We start from the raw sequence: 12,411 nt of genomic DNA, 5'->3' as shown, positions 1-12,411 counted from the left end.
TTCTCTCAATAATAGTAACAACAGAATAAAATGCTATCTTTTAGATGTTTTGATGCACATTTATAAGAGATCAGATGTTTTGCAGTCACAATTCAGTTGTGCATTACATGAATTAATTTTGTCTTCGTTTTTTTCTAAGTGAATTTAACTTGGCTGTGGAACTCCTCTTTTTACAGATGATATAACATGCTCAGTGTAAGAACTTCTAGATAGTTAAGTCACTCTGATCTACAAACATAATTTTCCTTCTGAGGGAGTGTGACATAAATGTTATTATTTGGTCATTCCTTGACCCTGGTATTCCTTGATCGGTCTGATTTGGGGCCTCTGTAGATTGACATCCATTGCTCCCTTCCCTGGTCCCTTGTGGTCTCAGGTCATGTGGTCTGTCCTCATGTCCTGACTCCTGGCCTAAATCCATTCAGTCTGAAGAAGACCCTCTAAGTGTACTTGCACCTTCTCCTACCCCTTGGGAATTATGTCTTCTAATCTGTTCTGTCACTTTAGTCCTGATGAATTTTGTAAGGCATGACCTTAGATTCATGCATGGAAACACCAGTCATTTCTAGTCTCTAGCTGTGTATTGACATAGAAGCACCTTTCTGAATTTTGAGGAGCTAGAAATGTGGATGTTTCCTGAGAAGAAAAATATAAACTCTTTTTGCTGGATTTTGTCAATCCCTTTTGGGTATTTACATCCCATTTTCTTCTCTCCCTTGGTGAACAGGCCTAGAACTCAAATGTGTGTGGTTCTGGATGTCTTCTCAGGAGTCCAGAGATCATCTCAACCTTAAAGTATTGCCTTCAAATAGTCTCCAAACTGTTTCTTATCCAGAATTGTGTGAGTACGTGTGTGTGTTTAATCGTTCTTCCCTGTATCTTAGAGAAGCTGCTATTTGGTTATCCTCCTCAATCTGCCTTTACTCTATGCTAGTTTCACAGACTTGATTTAGTTCTCTAGGCTCTGCTTCCTGTTCTTCCAAGACAAACCTTTTTTTGTAATTCAAAACCACAAACTGAAAACTGTCCCCATAATAAATGCCTAGGGTCTTACATATGAATAACTCTTTGGCTTTTAAACAATTGTGTTTGTTATGAGTTTCAAAATGTATTTAGCTTCTCAATTGAGGGCTTTGTTCTAAGCTATACTTGAATGCCCCTACTCAGGACCCTTAGGCTGATATTCCTACCACTTTAATACAGCAGAGAAGGGGAAGAGTAATAGGAATGGAGGGAAGAAAGAGAGTTTAATGTCAAACTGTCATCCTGCACATATTCACGCATCTCATTTATTTGTAGCCACACAGAAATACATTTGTGAAGGATATGGAAGTCATCTAGTTAAAATACTCATCTTACAGACAAGGGAGTAGAGTCTAAGACATTACTTTCCCCTAAGATCACAAAACTGACAAAACAGACTAAAACTTAGGCCCTTTGATATCTTGTAAGATGTCATAGTATTCCTTTGCTATTCTTTACTCTGTAATCTATTTCATTTTGGTTTTAGCTGTACCAAGTCTGCAGGAATAGACTTTTATAAGTTATTTGCATGAAATTTCTGTATTTGTTGTTACAGAGGAAGGGCACAAAATGACATTGTGAGTGAAATGGAAATATCCGGGGTTTCATATTTATGTATAACATACCTATGTATACATTTATGTATAACATAACATATTTATGTATAACATATGTATAACAAACGTATAACTTTCTACATTTTATCTTTTTTACTATGAGATAGTTCTACTAAACCACCTGAAATCCACATTCACAAGGTAATTTCTTAGATTTATATATGTGTATATATTTAAAGAAACAGAAGCTTAAGCAACTAACAAATCATAATAACTTCAGTATTTCACTGTCACGCTATAGTTCCTGTGGGTTGTATATCTATGCACAAGAGAGAAGTTGGCAGGTACTGCATATGCATTGTGTGGATTCTTGTGGGAATTGGATTTTATTCTAAGTTCAGTGAAAAACTACAAGAGATTATAAACTAGAGAATGAAGTGATCTGATTACCATTTTTTTCAAGATAAATTTAACTGCTGAGGAGAGACCAAGCTGAGAAATTGTAGGGGCAGAGGGATAGTGAAGAAGAGCCAGATACAGAAAAGAAGAAGCAGCAGAGGGGAGCTGGTTTGGTTGACCACGGGAGATCCTTCCTGACTTAATTAGGGCAATGGGCAGGAGACAAAGAGAAGAAACCAAGTGTGGTTATGTGTTGGAGACAAGAGTGGATGCGACTTACTGTACTTCTTACCTGGGCTCAGAACAGAGGGATGAGAGTCAATAATTCACTGTAATTCTCTCATGTGGCTAAACATATTTAATTTCGTTTCTCTACTAATCTAATAGGAAACCAGGAAGAAATATAGAGCTCAATGTACAATAAATAGAAAGTGGTTAATACCATAACTCTAATATTCTTAGTTACTCAGCTTCATTTCAAAAGACACAATGTTTAAAAAAACCTTTTGATTAAATGTTGGCATAGGAGACTAGGCAATTAACTTGTTATTATTATCATTAATACCAATATTGTTTTAAGTCCATTAGAGTTGGACTTTCCTTTTGTTCCTAATCTTAGAGGGGATTTTTTTGTTGTTGTTGATCTTCTTGTCTTGGTATAAAAATCTATCTTTTGAGATTGGCATTCCCTAGTGACTAAGTGGTGAATTATGCTGTCTGGAAAGTTATTGTGAGTTCCACTGTGGTTTTGGTTCAGTAGGTTTTTATGTATTTTTACAAATTTTGTACACACACCCAGAGGCTTTTTGGCACTGGGTACATTTTGAAATTCAAGAAAATAAATATGAACCATTTAACGGTCTCCAATTCTAGATTCAGTGTTTTAAATATATTGAAATATGTATATAAAGAATTTTCTGAAACTTGGAAATGAGACTGATTTGTCATAGATTTTTACTAACATTACAAAAAAGAGCTTTCCCTGCAGCCCATTGATGATATGTCCTTTAGGTCATAAAAGGTATATTTTGAATCTGAGCTCTGGAACTTAGAGGAAGTGTCTTTAAGTGTCTCGATAGGAAGGATAAGGAAGTATCTGGCTATTTGTTTTGCATTTCTAGTGACTGAATAATACTCATGCTAATTGATTTACCCTGTTCCTGGGAAAACTCTCAAGTTTATAGTCATCCTGAATTATAGTCAACAGTATAGTGAAATGCAAAACGGGCTGTTTGGAAATGTAGAAAAAAATTCATTTTTAAACTAAAGCATAGCTATTTCAAGAATATAAAAGATGCATTTGCTGATCTTTTTTCCCTCCCATTTATCAACTTTAAATAACCCACTTGCAAAATAAAGCCCAAAGGCATATTTTACTGAAAGTTCAGTTTTTAGTGAAATAAAACCCAATAATTCTTATATGCATAGTTCATCCTCCAAATTGACTGTTAATCACATAGTAAATTAATATCAACCACAAGAATGTTACTATTATTAAAGGTAAAAAATATTCTGAAATATTCAGGATTATGGGACATATATCTTGGAAATTGCCTTAGACCTTGAAAATGTGAGCCTCTTTCAGGAAGTTTGATTTGGTGTACACACTGACACATAGGTGGTGGCAGTATTTTATTAAAGGGATATTATTTATGTGTAATCACAGCGAGATGATTGTTATGACAGAGGCATACCAAAGTTTCAGAGGTAGAAGAAATTTGAGGCATACCATCTATTGGTTCTGTTGGTCTGATTTTTGGTTCTACTGTTACTTTCTGCCTCACGGTACCCTCATTTTGGCTATTTTTTTCATCTGCCAAGGGTGTCAGCAATTCTTGTCTGCTACCACCTCGAAATATTGTCAAGGATCTCATATTTTGCTTGGTAATCCCCTGAGACCTTTGGATGAAAAGAACCATAAAAATCCACAATGTTTTTCTAGGTGGGGGTTTCCAAAATTGGTCCCTTTGAGGGAGCCACCCACTTGGATATTGAATACCCTCCCTGTGTAATGTGGAAAAAGCGGTTGGTGAAAATTTGTTCTTCCAGCATCACCAAAGAAAACAGACGTCTTTATTGTTTCGAAAGTGAAACACACCCATTGGGGATCACTTCATCATTTTTTTTAAGTGAATGAAAACATCACAAGTTGAAGTGATGAAATGCAGGAGAAGTGCAAACAGACTACGCCCTTCCTCTTCCAGTCACAAGGAACGGAGGTCTGCGGGCTCCCCTCCCTGTCTAGGAAGGGCCCTACTTGGCTCACGGACCTGGTCCGTATCTGAGCTACAGCTAATCATGCCTCTGTTGAGTCACCAGCAGAGAATCCCACAGACTGGTTGCTTTTCCCTTTGTGGTGTAGGGCAATGATTTGAAAAAGAGTCTTTTCCTGGTCTTTAAAAAAATTTTTTTGTCTTTTCCTCTGTGCCATTTTCTTATTCACTTGCATTTCTTCCAATTTTTAATTATCATCCCCCTTTAACCCATCCTTTTCTAATCTCAAGGGCTATTTTAAAAGGATGCTTATTCACCAGATGCAATTCTCCAAGGACACATTTGGAAAAAATAATAATCTTTTCTGTCCCTCCAGCTGCCAAAAGTCATCATGAGTCATGTTTTTGACTCAATTGACAGAAACACTTAACATAAATAGTTGGCCTTTCCCAAAGTTCCTTCTTAGCTGCCATTCCATCTTGTTGATTTCAACTGACTGATAGGATGCAGCATTTGACCACAGTAGCTTTCCTGGTTATTATGTCCCTTGTATTTTTCCTGTGTCTGTTATGCATGGCTAAAGCAATCAGATCAAGTGGGTGATAAGCAAAATAAGCAACTGTCAGTGAACATTTTAGATCTAGAATATCTTGTTTGAAAAATCCTTGCAAAGTCACACATCAAAATTGAACTGGGTTGCATAAGCAAAATAAGAAATCAAACTACTTTCTAAATAATATTATTTCTAAATATTAACAAAAATAATGATAATTATTATTATTGTTATATAAGATCATTCTTTAATGCTGTCCCTATTACAACTCACTGCTAGTTACTTTGGAACCATGGAAAGAAACTTGTTACAAATAGACAAAAAATTTGGTTTATTTTCTTTTCTTTTTTCTTCTCTATTCATAGGCTCCACACCCAGCATGGAGCCAAACTCTGGGCTTGAACTCAGGACCCTCATCAAGACCTGAGAGGAATTCAAGAGTCAGACACTTAACTGACTGAGCCACAGGTGCCTCCAAATTTGGTTTCTTAAGTTTAGCAGAGCCCCAAAGAACTATTGCTGATACTCACTTTTTACCTTGTCAAAGTGAAAGTCTTTAAAAGTTGAAAAAAGACTCCTCTCATACAAATACGGAGTAAGCATGTCAAGGGTTTATTTAAGGCATTCATGTAGTTTATTAGGGTTGAACCAGGTAAGCAGAATAAGTAAGATATATAGATATATCTTTCCCCTTCTCAAACACATATTTATTTATTTCAAGAATTGGCTTATAAATTGTTGGGACTGGTGAAACAAGTCTGAAATAGGACAGAGAGTCAAGAAGGGGAGATCACAAGCAGGCTGGCACCCACAGGCATTGGCCAAAGCTTTTTGTGCAAGGCAGCCAGGAAAGGATGATTAGGAGCAAACTAAAACCCAACTGGACCCAAGGTGTGTTCTCAGGGAAAGCTTCCCTAAGAATAAGTCAGGTCCACTCAAATCTCTCTAAGAGAACTGATTAGTTACGCAATTTATATCTGCAAAATCCTTTCACTGCAGCACCTAGGTTAGTGTTTAACAGGATAATAAGGAGAACGCAGGTTCATGCTACAAAACTGACAGGGCTTTTTGTCCTCCATCTCTCATGAACAATATCTCTGGTAGTCCACCTTATATGGAGACAGACTAGAAAGGCAGTTCTGGAGAAAGTACTTAGCCAAGTTGACAACACAGTTGTCAACACACTTGGCTGTATTATAGTGTGAGTGTGTTCTCTCAAAATTCATAAACTGAATCTTAACACCCAAAGGTGATATTATTAGGAGGTGGATTTTTGGGGGGTGATTAGGTCAGAGAGCAGAACTTCATGAATGAGATTAATGCCTCATAAAAGAGGCTCCAGAAATACTCCTAGCTCCTTCTGCTGAGAACAAGTAGGGTATAAAACTGCTTAAAGTTCAACAAGGCAACAAAACTACAATCTTTGGGGCTATCTTTTCTGTCAGACAGATAATTCACATCTCTACCAGACACAAATCCACAAGTTAACATGTAATTCCATAGACTCTGAGACCTAATTAATAATAAACAGCAAGTCAAATAAAGGCCTAGATAATTACAGAATCTTTGCACAGGTCTATGAGACAATATTCCAGTATGACTTTGAAGGGACATGACACCCCTTTTTTGGGTTTTTATAAATTTGGATGATTTTTCTTAACAATTTACTAATTTACCTTCTTTCATTATTAAAATGAAAATCTTTCTTTGCAAGTTTAGATTTCTGGTATTACTATATTCCATCTGCTTAATCAGAAATTAGTATTAATTTTTCAATTAGATGGTCATATGTTTCAGTCTTCCCTGATCTAGCTACATATGATATCTAGCCCTTCATGGACTATTGCTGCCTATGATGGTAGTTTCTTTCGGTAAATGAGAGATGGCTCTTACACTTGTAGGTATACAAGTACTTTGAATCTATAACCCTCAAGCAATTAGAAAGGAAGAAGGAACATAAGAAGAAAGAAGAATATTATTTCATGTAAAGGCCCTGAATAAGTGTGACAGAAATGTTAGGAAGGAAGAATAAAAAGCGTAAAGAAGAAAATTATTATCTTTACTTGTACAAATGTTTTTTTTTCTAAGATAGAGAACCAAATTTGAAAATAATCAATTGAGTGTAAATATAGGTTCAGTAAGAACAAAGAAAATGGCATATCCATCTTGAAAAATCCATGTTATTAAAGCTACATACTACTATTTTGAACACAAGTGCTTTATTTTCTTCTATCCTAAACTGAAACATACATGGATCAGACTTAAAAACCAATTATTTAGTAAATATGCTTCTAAGTATACATTTCAAATGTATCTTGAAGTGACTAATTTGGAGAAAAATGAAAAAAATCAGCTGTGCAGACATTTTTCTTCATTTGACTTAAAACAAAACAAATACTTTATAATAGGCTCACTACATTCTTTATTGAGATCTTTAAAAGACAATTGTTTAAGAGGTTTAACCCCTCATGGCAATAAGGACATCACTTACATGTTATAAATAATAGGAAATTGAAGTCATAAATTTTATTGCTGTGAACAAATTCATACTGATATGCATCTAAACTACTGTTTCACTTTTGACATCTTAGCAAGTTATTGTAATAAGTATATAATGAACATCAAACACACTTCTCCCTCTCCACTCCCATTTCTTTCCCAGTCATCACCTAATCTGTTGGCAAAATCATTATTCTAAAATCCAAGGATCTTTGTTTTCCTTTCTGGCTTAACATGCTTCCATGATGCCCATTGCTTTCTCAACCAATGTCACCTACCTAAGCATGGTAGTCAAGGTTCTTTATGATCCAGGCTTTATAATCTCTACAGTTTCACTTTTAGCCATGCACAGTCAGCTTCTGTGTGCACTGTGCCTCAACTAAAGGGAAAGATGTGGTATCTCCTAAACCCTCACATAATCTTGCTGTAACATATTTACATGTATAATTACCCTACAAGAAATACCCTTCAGCCACTGTTATTCTGGGGAACTTCTATTCATCCTTTAAAACTTGGCATAGGTTCTCTTCCTCTGAGTAACTTTCTACTATCCCTGCCTACTCCACTCAGGCAGCTAGGTCATATTCCTCTAGGTTCTAATGGCACTCCCTGGGGATAACTCTGTTATAGCCTTTACCTTATCAGGGATTCAAATAGCTTTTACATAGGTTTGTGGATCCCTGAATGCAGATGCTTTGCATTTTTTCCTTGTTCCCAGAATCTAGTTTAGGATTTAATTTGGTAATAGTTGCCTGTTCAAAGTAAATATTTGTTGAATATTGAGTATAATCAATTCCTCTGATCTGATACTGGCTTTGGGAAATTATTTTTTTTTTAATTTTTTTTTATTCATGGTAGTCACAGAGAGAGAGAAAGAGAGAGAGAGAGGCAGAGACACAGGCGGAGGGAGAAGCAGGCTCCATGCACCGGGAGCCCGACGTGGGATTCGATCCTAGGTCTCCAGGATCACGCCCTGGGCCAAAGGCAGGCGCCAAACCGCTGCACCACCCAGGGATCCCGGCTTTGGGAAATTAAAGCAGGGAAGTAAAGAAGCCATTCACCTGAGATCACGGACATTTTATTGTCCTCATTTATTTGTGGGTCTCAAAATTTCCTCTGCTTCGGAATCTTCTTGTTAAAACACAGATTGCTTGGCCTCTTCTCAGAGTTTCAGATTCAGTAGGTCCAGGCTAGAGCCACAAAATTTGCATTTCTAGTTTGTTTGCAGTTATTGCTACTCTTGCTGTTCAAGGACCACAATTTAAGAATTATTGCTCTATAACCACACAAAGACCAAGGTGCTGATAGGAAATATGTATATTTAATACATACTTATCCAACTGATGTTTTAGTTGTAAAAATATCTAAGAATCTTCATACAGAATATGATTTATTCTGTTCCCTTCTAAATCAAGAGAAGTGGAAACATACAGATATACATTATTTTATTCAGTAAGAAGATCAATATCCTGGGTTTTCTGTCATTATCATACATTATTTTCCAGTAATTTAATAAGGTGAATTTTTAAAAAATAATTTATTTATTTATTTGAGAGAGAGAGAGAGAATACATGAGAGTGGGGAGAGGGAGAGAGAGAGAAAAAGAGAGAAAGAGAGAGAGAGAGGGAGAGGCAGACTCCATGCTAAGTGCAGAGCCCAACTTGAAGCTTGATCTCATGACCCTGAGATTATGACCTGTGCTGAAACCAAGAGTCAAGCACTTAACTGAGTCACCCAGATGCCTCTTAACAAGGTGAAGTTTTAGAAATTCTGACAATGTTAGTTTCCCTTTATAACAATGGATCTTAATTTTTTTGAAAGGAGGGACAGATTACTATGCAAGCAATTAACCCATTCTCCAGAAAACTACATACACAGTAAACCTGCCTTGTTATTTTAGGTGGTTCCTGGACTCTCTTGAATTTCATGAGGAGATCAGAATTAAAGATTTTGGGATCCCCCGGTGGCTCAGCAGTTGAGTGTCTGCCTTGGTCTCAGGGTGTGATCCTGGGATCAAAGATCAAGTCCCGCATTGGGTTCCCTGAGGGGAGCCTGCTTATCCCTCTGCCTATGTCTCTACCTCTTTCTGTGTGTCTCTGATGAATAAATAAATTTAAAAGTCTATAAAAAAATAAAGATATTTCTTTTTAAACTTATAAGTGGGAATGAAGGGATTATAGAGATAAAATGAGAGCTCTCTTTTAAGAAAATCAACCTAAGAAAGCCACTGAGGTTAATAAATGAGTTCAGCAAAATTGTAGGGTAGAAGATCAACAAACAAAAATCAGAAGACCTAAATAAATGGAAAGACATTTCATGTTCTTGGGTAGGAATATTTAGTTGTTAAAATGTTGCTGTTGCTCAAAGAATCTACAGACTCAACACAATCTTTTATCAAAATTTAAGCAACTTTTTGTAAAGACATGGAAAAGCCAATACTCAGATTCAAATGAAATTGCAAAAGGTCCCAAACAGCCAAAACAATTTTGAAAAACAAGAACAGGAGATGGACAATTCACACTTTGCACTTTCAAAACTCACAGCAAATCTACAGTAGTCAAAACAGTATGGTGCAAGAATATGGATAAATAATAGATCAACGGAATAAAATTGAGAATACAGAAATAAAAACATAGAGCTATGGCCAACTGATTTTTGACAAGAGTGCCTTGTCCACCCAATGGGAAAAGAATACAGACAGGCCGATCCCTGACTTACAATAGTTCCACTTAATGATTTTTTTGACTTTATGATGGTACTAAAGTGATACACATGCAGTAGAAATCATACTTAGAACTTTGATCTTCTGGGCTAGTGATATTCAATGCAATACTATCTTGTAATGCTGAGTGGTGGTAGAGAGCTACAGCTCTCCATCAGCCTTATAATGATGAGGGAATACACTTAAAACCATTCTGTACCCATATGACCATTTTGTTGTTCACTTTCAGTATAGCATTTAACAAACTACATAAGATATTCAACATTTATTATAAAATAGGCTTTGTGTTAGGTAGTTTTGTGCAACTGTTGGCTAATGTAAGTGTTATAAGCACATTTAAGGTATGATGTTCAGTAGATTATTATTAATGTCTTAAATGCATTTTTCAGCTTAGACTATTTTCAACTTATTATGGGCTTATTAGGTGGAAACTCACTGTAAACTGAGGAAGATCTCTGGTCTCTTCAATAATAGTGCTGGGACAGTTGGATTTCTACATGTAAAAGAATTTTGTTGGACACCTATTTTATATCATATAAAAACTAAAAATGGATGAACCATATTAATATTAGTGATAAAACCATAAAATTTTTAGAAAAAATATAGGGATAAATTTTCATGACTTTGGAATTGGCAACTAATTCTTAAATATGACTGCAAAAGCACAGCAACAACAAAAAAGGTAAATTGAATTTCATCAAAATTTAATGTTAATACATAATTTCATGTATTAAAGGACATTATCAGGAATTGAAAAAAAACTAGAAAATGGGAGAAAATATTTACATTTCTGATAGGCATTTAAAATTCAACATTATAAAGAACTCTTAAAACTCAATAGCAAAAAGACATATAATGGGCAAAGAATTCAAATAAACATTTCTCCAAAGACATGAAAATGGTTTATAAGAACATGAAAAGATGTTCAACATCATTAGTCATTAGGGAAATGCAAATCAAAACAACAAGATTTCACTTCACATGTGCTTAGGATGAATATAATGAAAGAAAAAGGTGAAAATAACAAGAGTCGGTAAGGATGTGGAGAAACTGGAACCCTCATACTTTGCCAGCAGGAATGAAAAAGGTAAGATAAGGAAGGTAAGATAAGGAAGGTAAGATGTGAACAGTTTGGCTATTCCTCAGAAAGCTATATAAATGAGTTGCCATATGACTCAACCCTTCTACTCCTCTATTTATATCCTCCAAAATTGAAAACAGGGACCTAAATCAGTATTTAGATGCCAATGTTTATTGCAGCATTAGTCACAGTAGTCAAGAGATGGAAATATCCTATGTGTCCTCAGTAGATGAATGCATAAACAAAATGTAAATATATACAATGGAATAGTATTGAAGAATGAAATTCTGATTCTTGGAATCTATGTTGAGTGAAATAAATCATACACAAAAAGACAGTTAATGTGTGATTCTACTTAATGAAATAACTAGAATAGGCAAATTCATAGACAGGTTACCAGGAGTTTCTTGCTAGGCAAGAAAGGCAGGTGAAATAATGGCTGTTGGTGTAGCCTGAGAAAATTAATGGCCATGGAGAAGCTGTAGAGGATCCAGAGTGACCAGAATGAAAAAGAGCAGGGCCTGACTGAAAAGGTCCTGGTTCTGTAGTTTTATTACCTGATTGACAAATGCTTTGCATGCAGCAGTTCTCTGCTATCCTTGGAACTGGATTGGTATTACTTCCTGGTGGCATAAAACTTTTTGCATTGTTTTATACCCTGGGATATACTCCTGCATTCCTCCAGATGAGTTTTTCATGGGCCTTGTGAAACAACTGAAGAAAATGTTTGAAACAAGTTTGCCTGCAACAATTATTATCCTTTTTGTTTCATATTTACCCTGTGTGCTTCTCTTGACATAGGAAGAGGCTGGCCTCATTGTTCTGGATATTGCAGGTCTTGTGAATGGCCTAATGGAGTCTATGATATACTCCATATGTAAGAGATGCAGAAATTAAATGCAGTTCTATCCAAAGTTGAAAGTCAAAAACTCCTAAAAAAGAGTGTTTGAAAGTTGATGCTGTGGTTTTGGTGAAGTATGCTTTTCTTGATAAAATAATCACTCCAAAAACAACTGCAGTGACAGTTTAAGACCATTTGTATTCTGGTACAAACTGCATGCCTGATTAAACTGTTAAATGCTTGTAACTTTAAATTCATATGAGTCATTAATATGCCCTTCCAAAGACAAGGAGATTTTAATCATTGCCAATTGTAAATTATTTTTAGCCATTTTTTTAAAAGTCTTTTGAAAAGAGGTTTGAGATGTGAATATTTAAGCATAGACCTGTGCTGAAAGGCATATTAAGCTTTTTTGGCTTTTTTCTAATGTCAAAATTTTTAAAACAATTAAAAAATTTACCTGTGAAAGTTATAACCTTAAACTAAAGATTGTTTACTGTGTGTAATAAAAATATATAAACC

General features: G+C 35.5%; 1 pseudogene; it reads left to right on the top strand.

Moving 5' to 3' along the window:
• Positions 1–11,518: 11,518 nt before the first annotated feature.
• Positions 11,519–11,967, top strand: LOC111098482 (annotated as a pseudogene).
• Positions 11,968–12,411: the final 444 nt, after the last annotated feature.

This window comes from Canis lupus, chromosome 13 (genome assembly GCF_011100685.1).
Source record: "Canis lupus familiaris isolate Mischka breed German Shepherd chromosome 13, alternate assembly UU_Cfam_GSD_1.0, whole genome shotgun sequence".
Taxonomy (NCBI): domain Eukaryota; kingdom Metazoa; phylum Chordata; class Mammalia; order Carnivora; family Canidae; genus Canis; species Canis lupus.
This window is presented reverse-complemented; position numbering and strand designations above follow the sequence as displayed.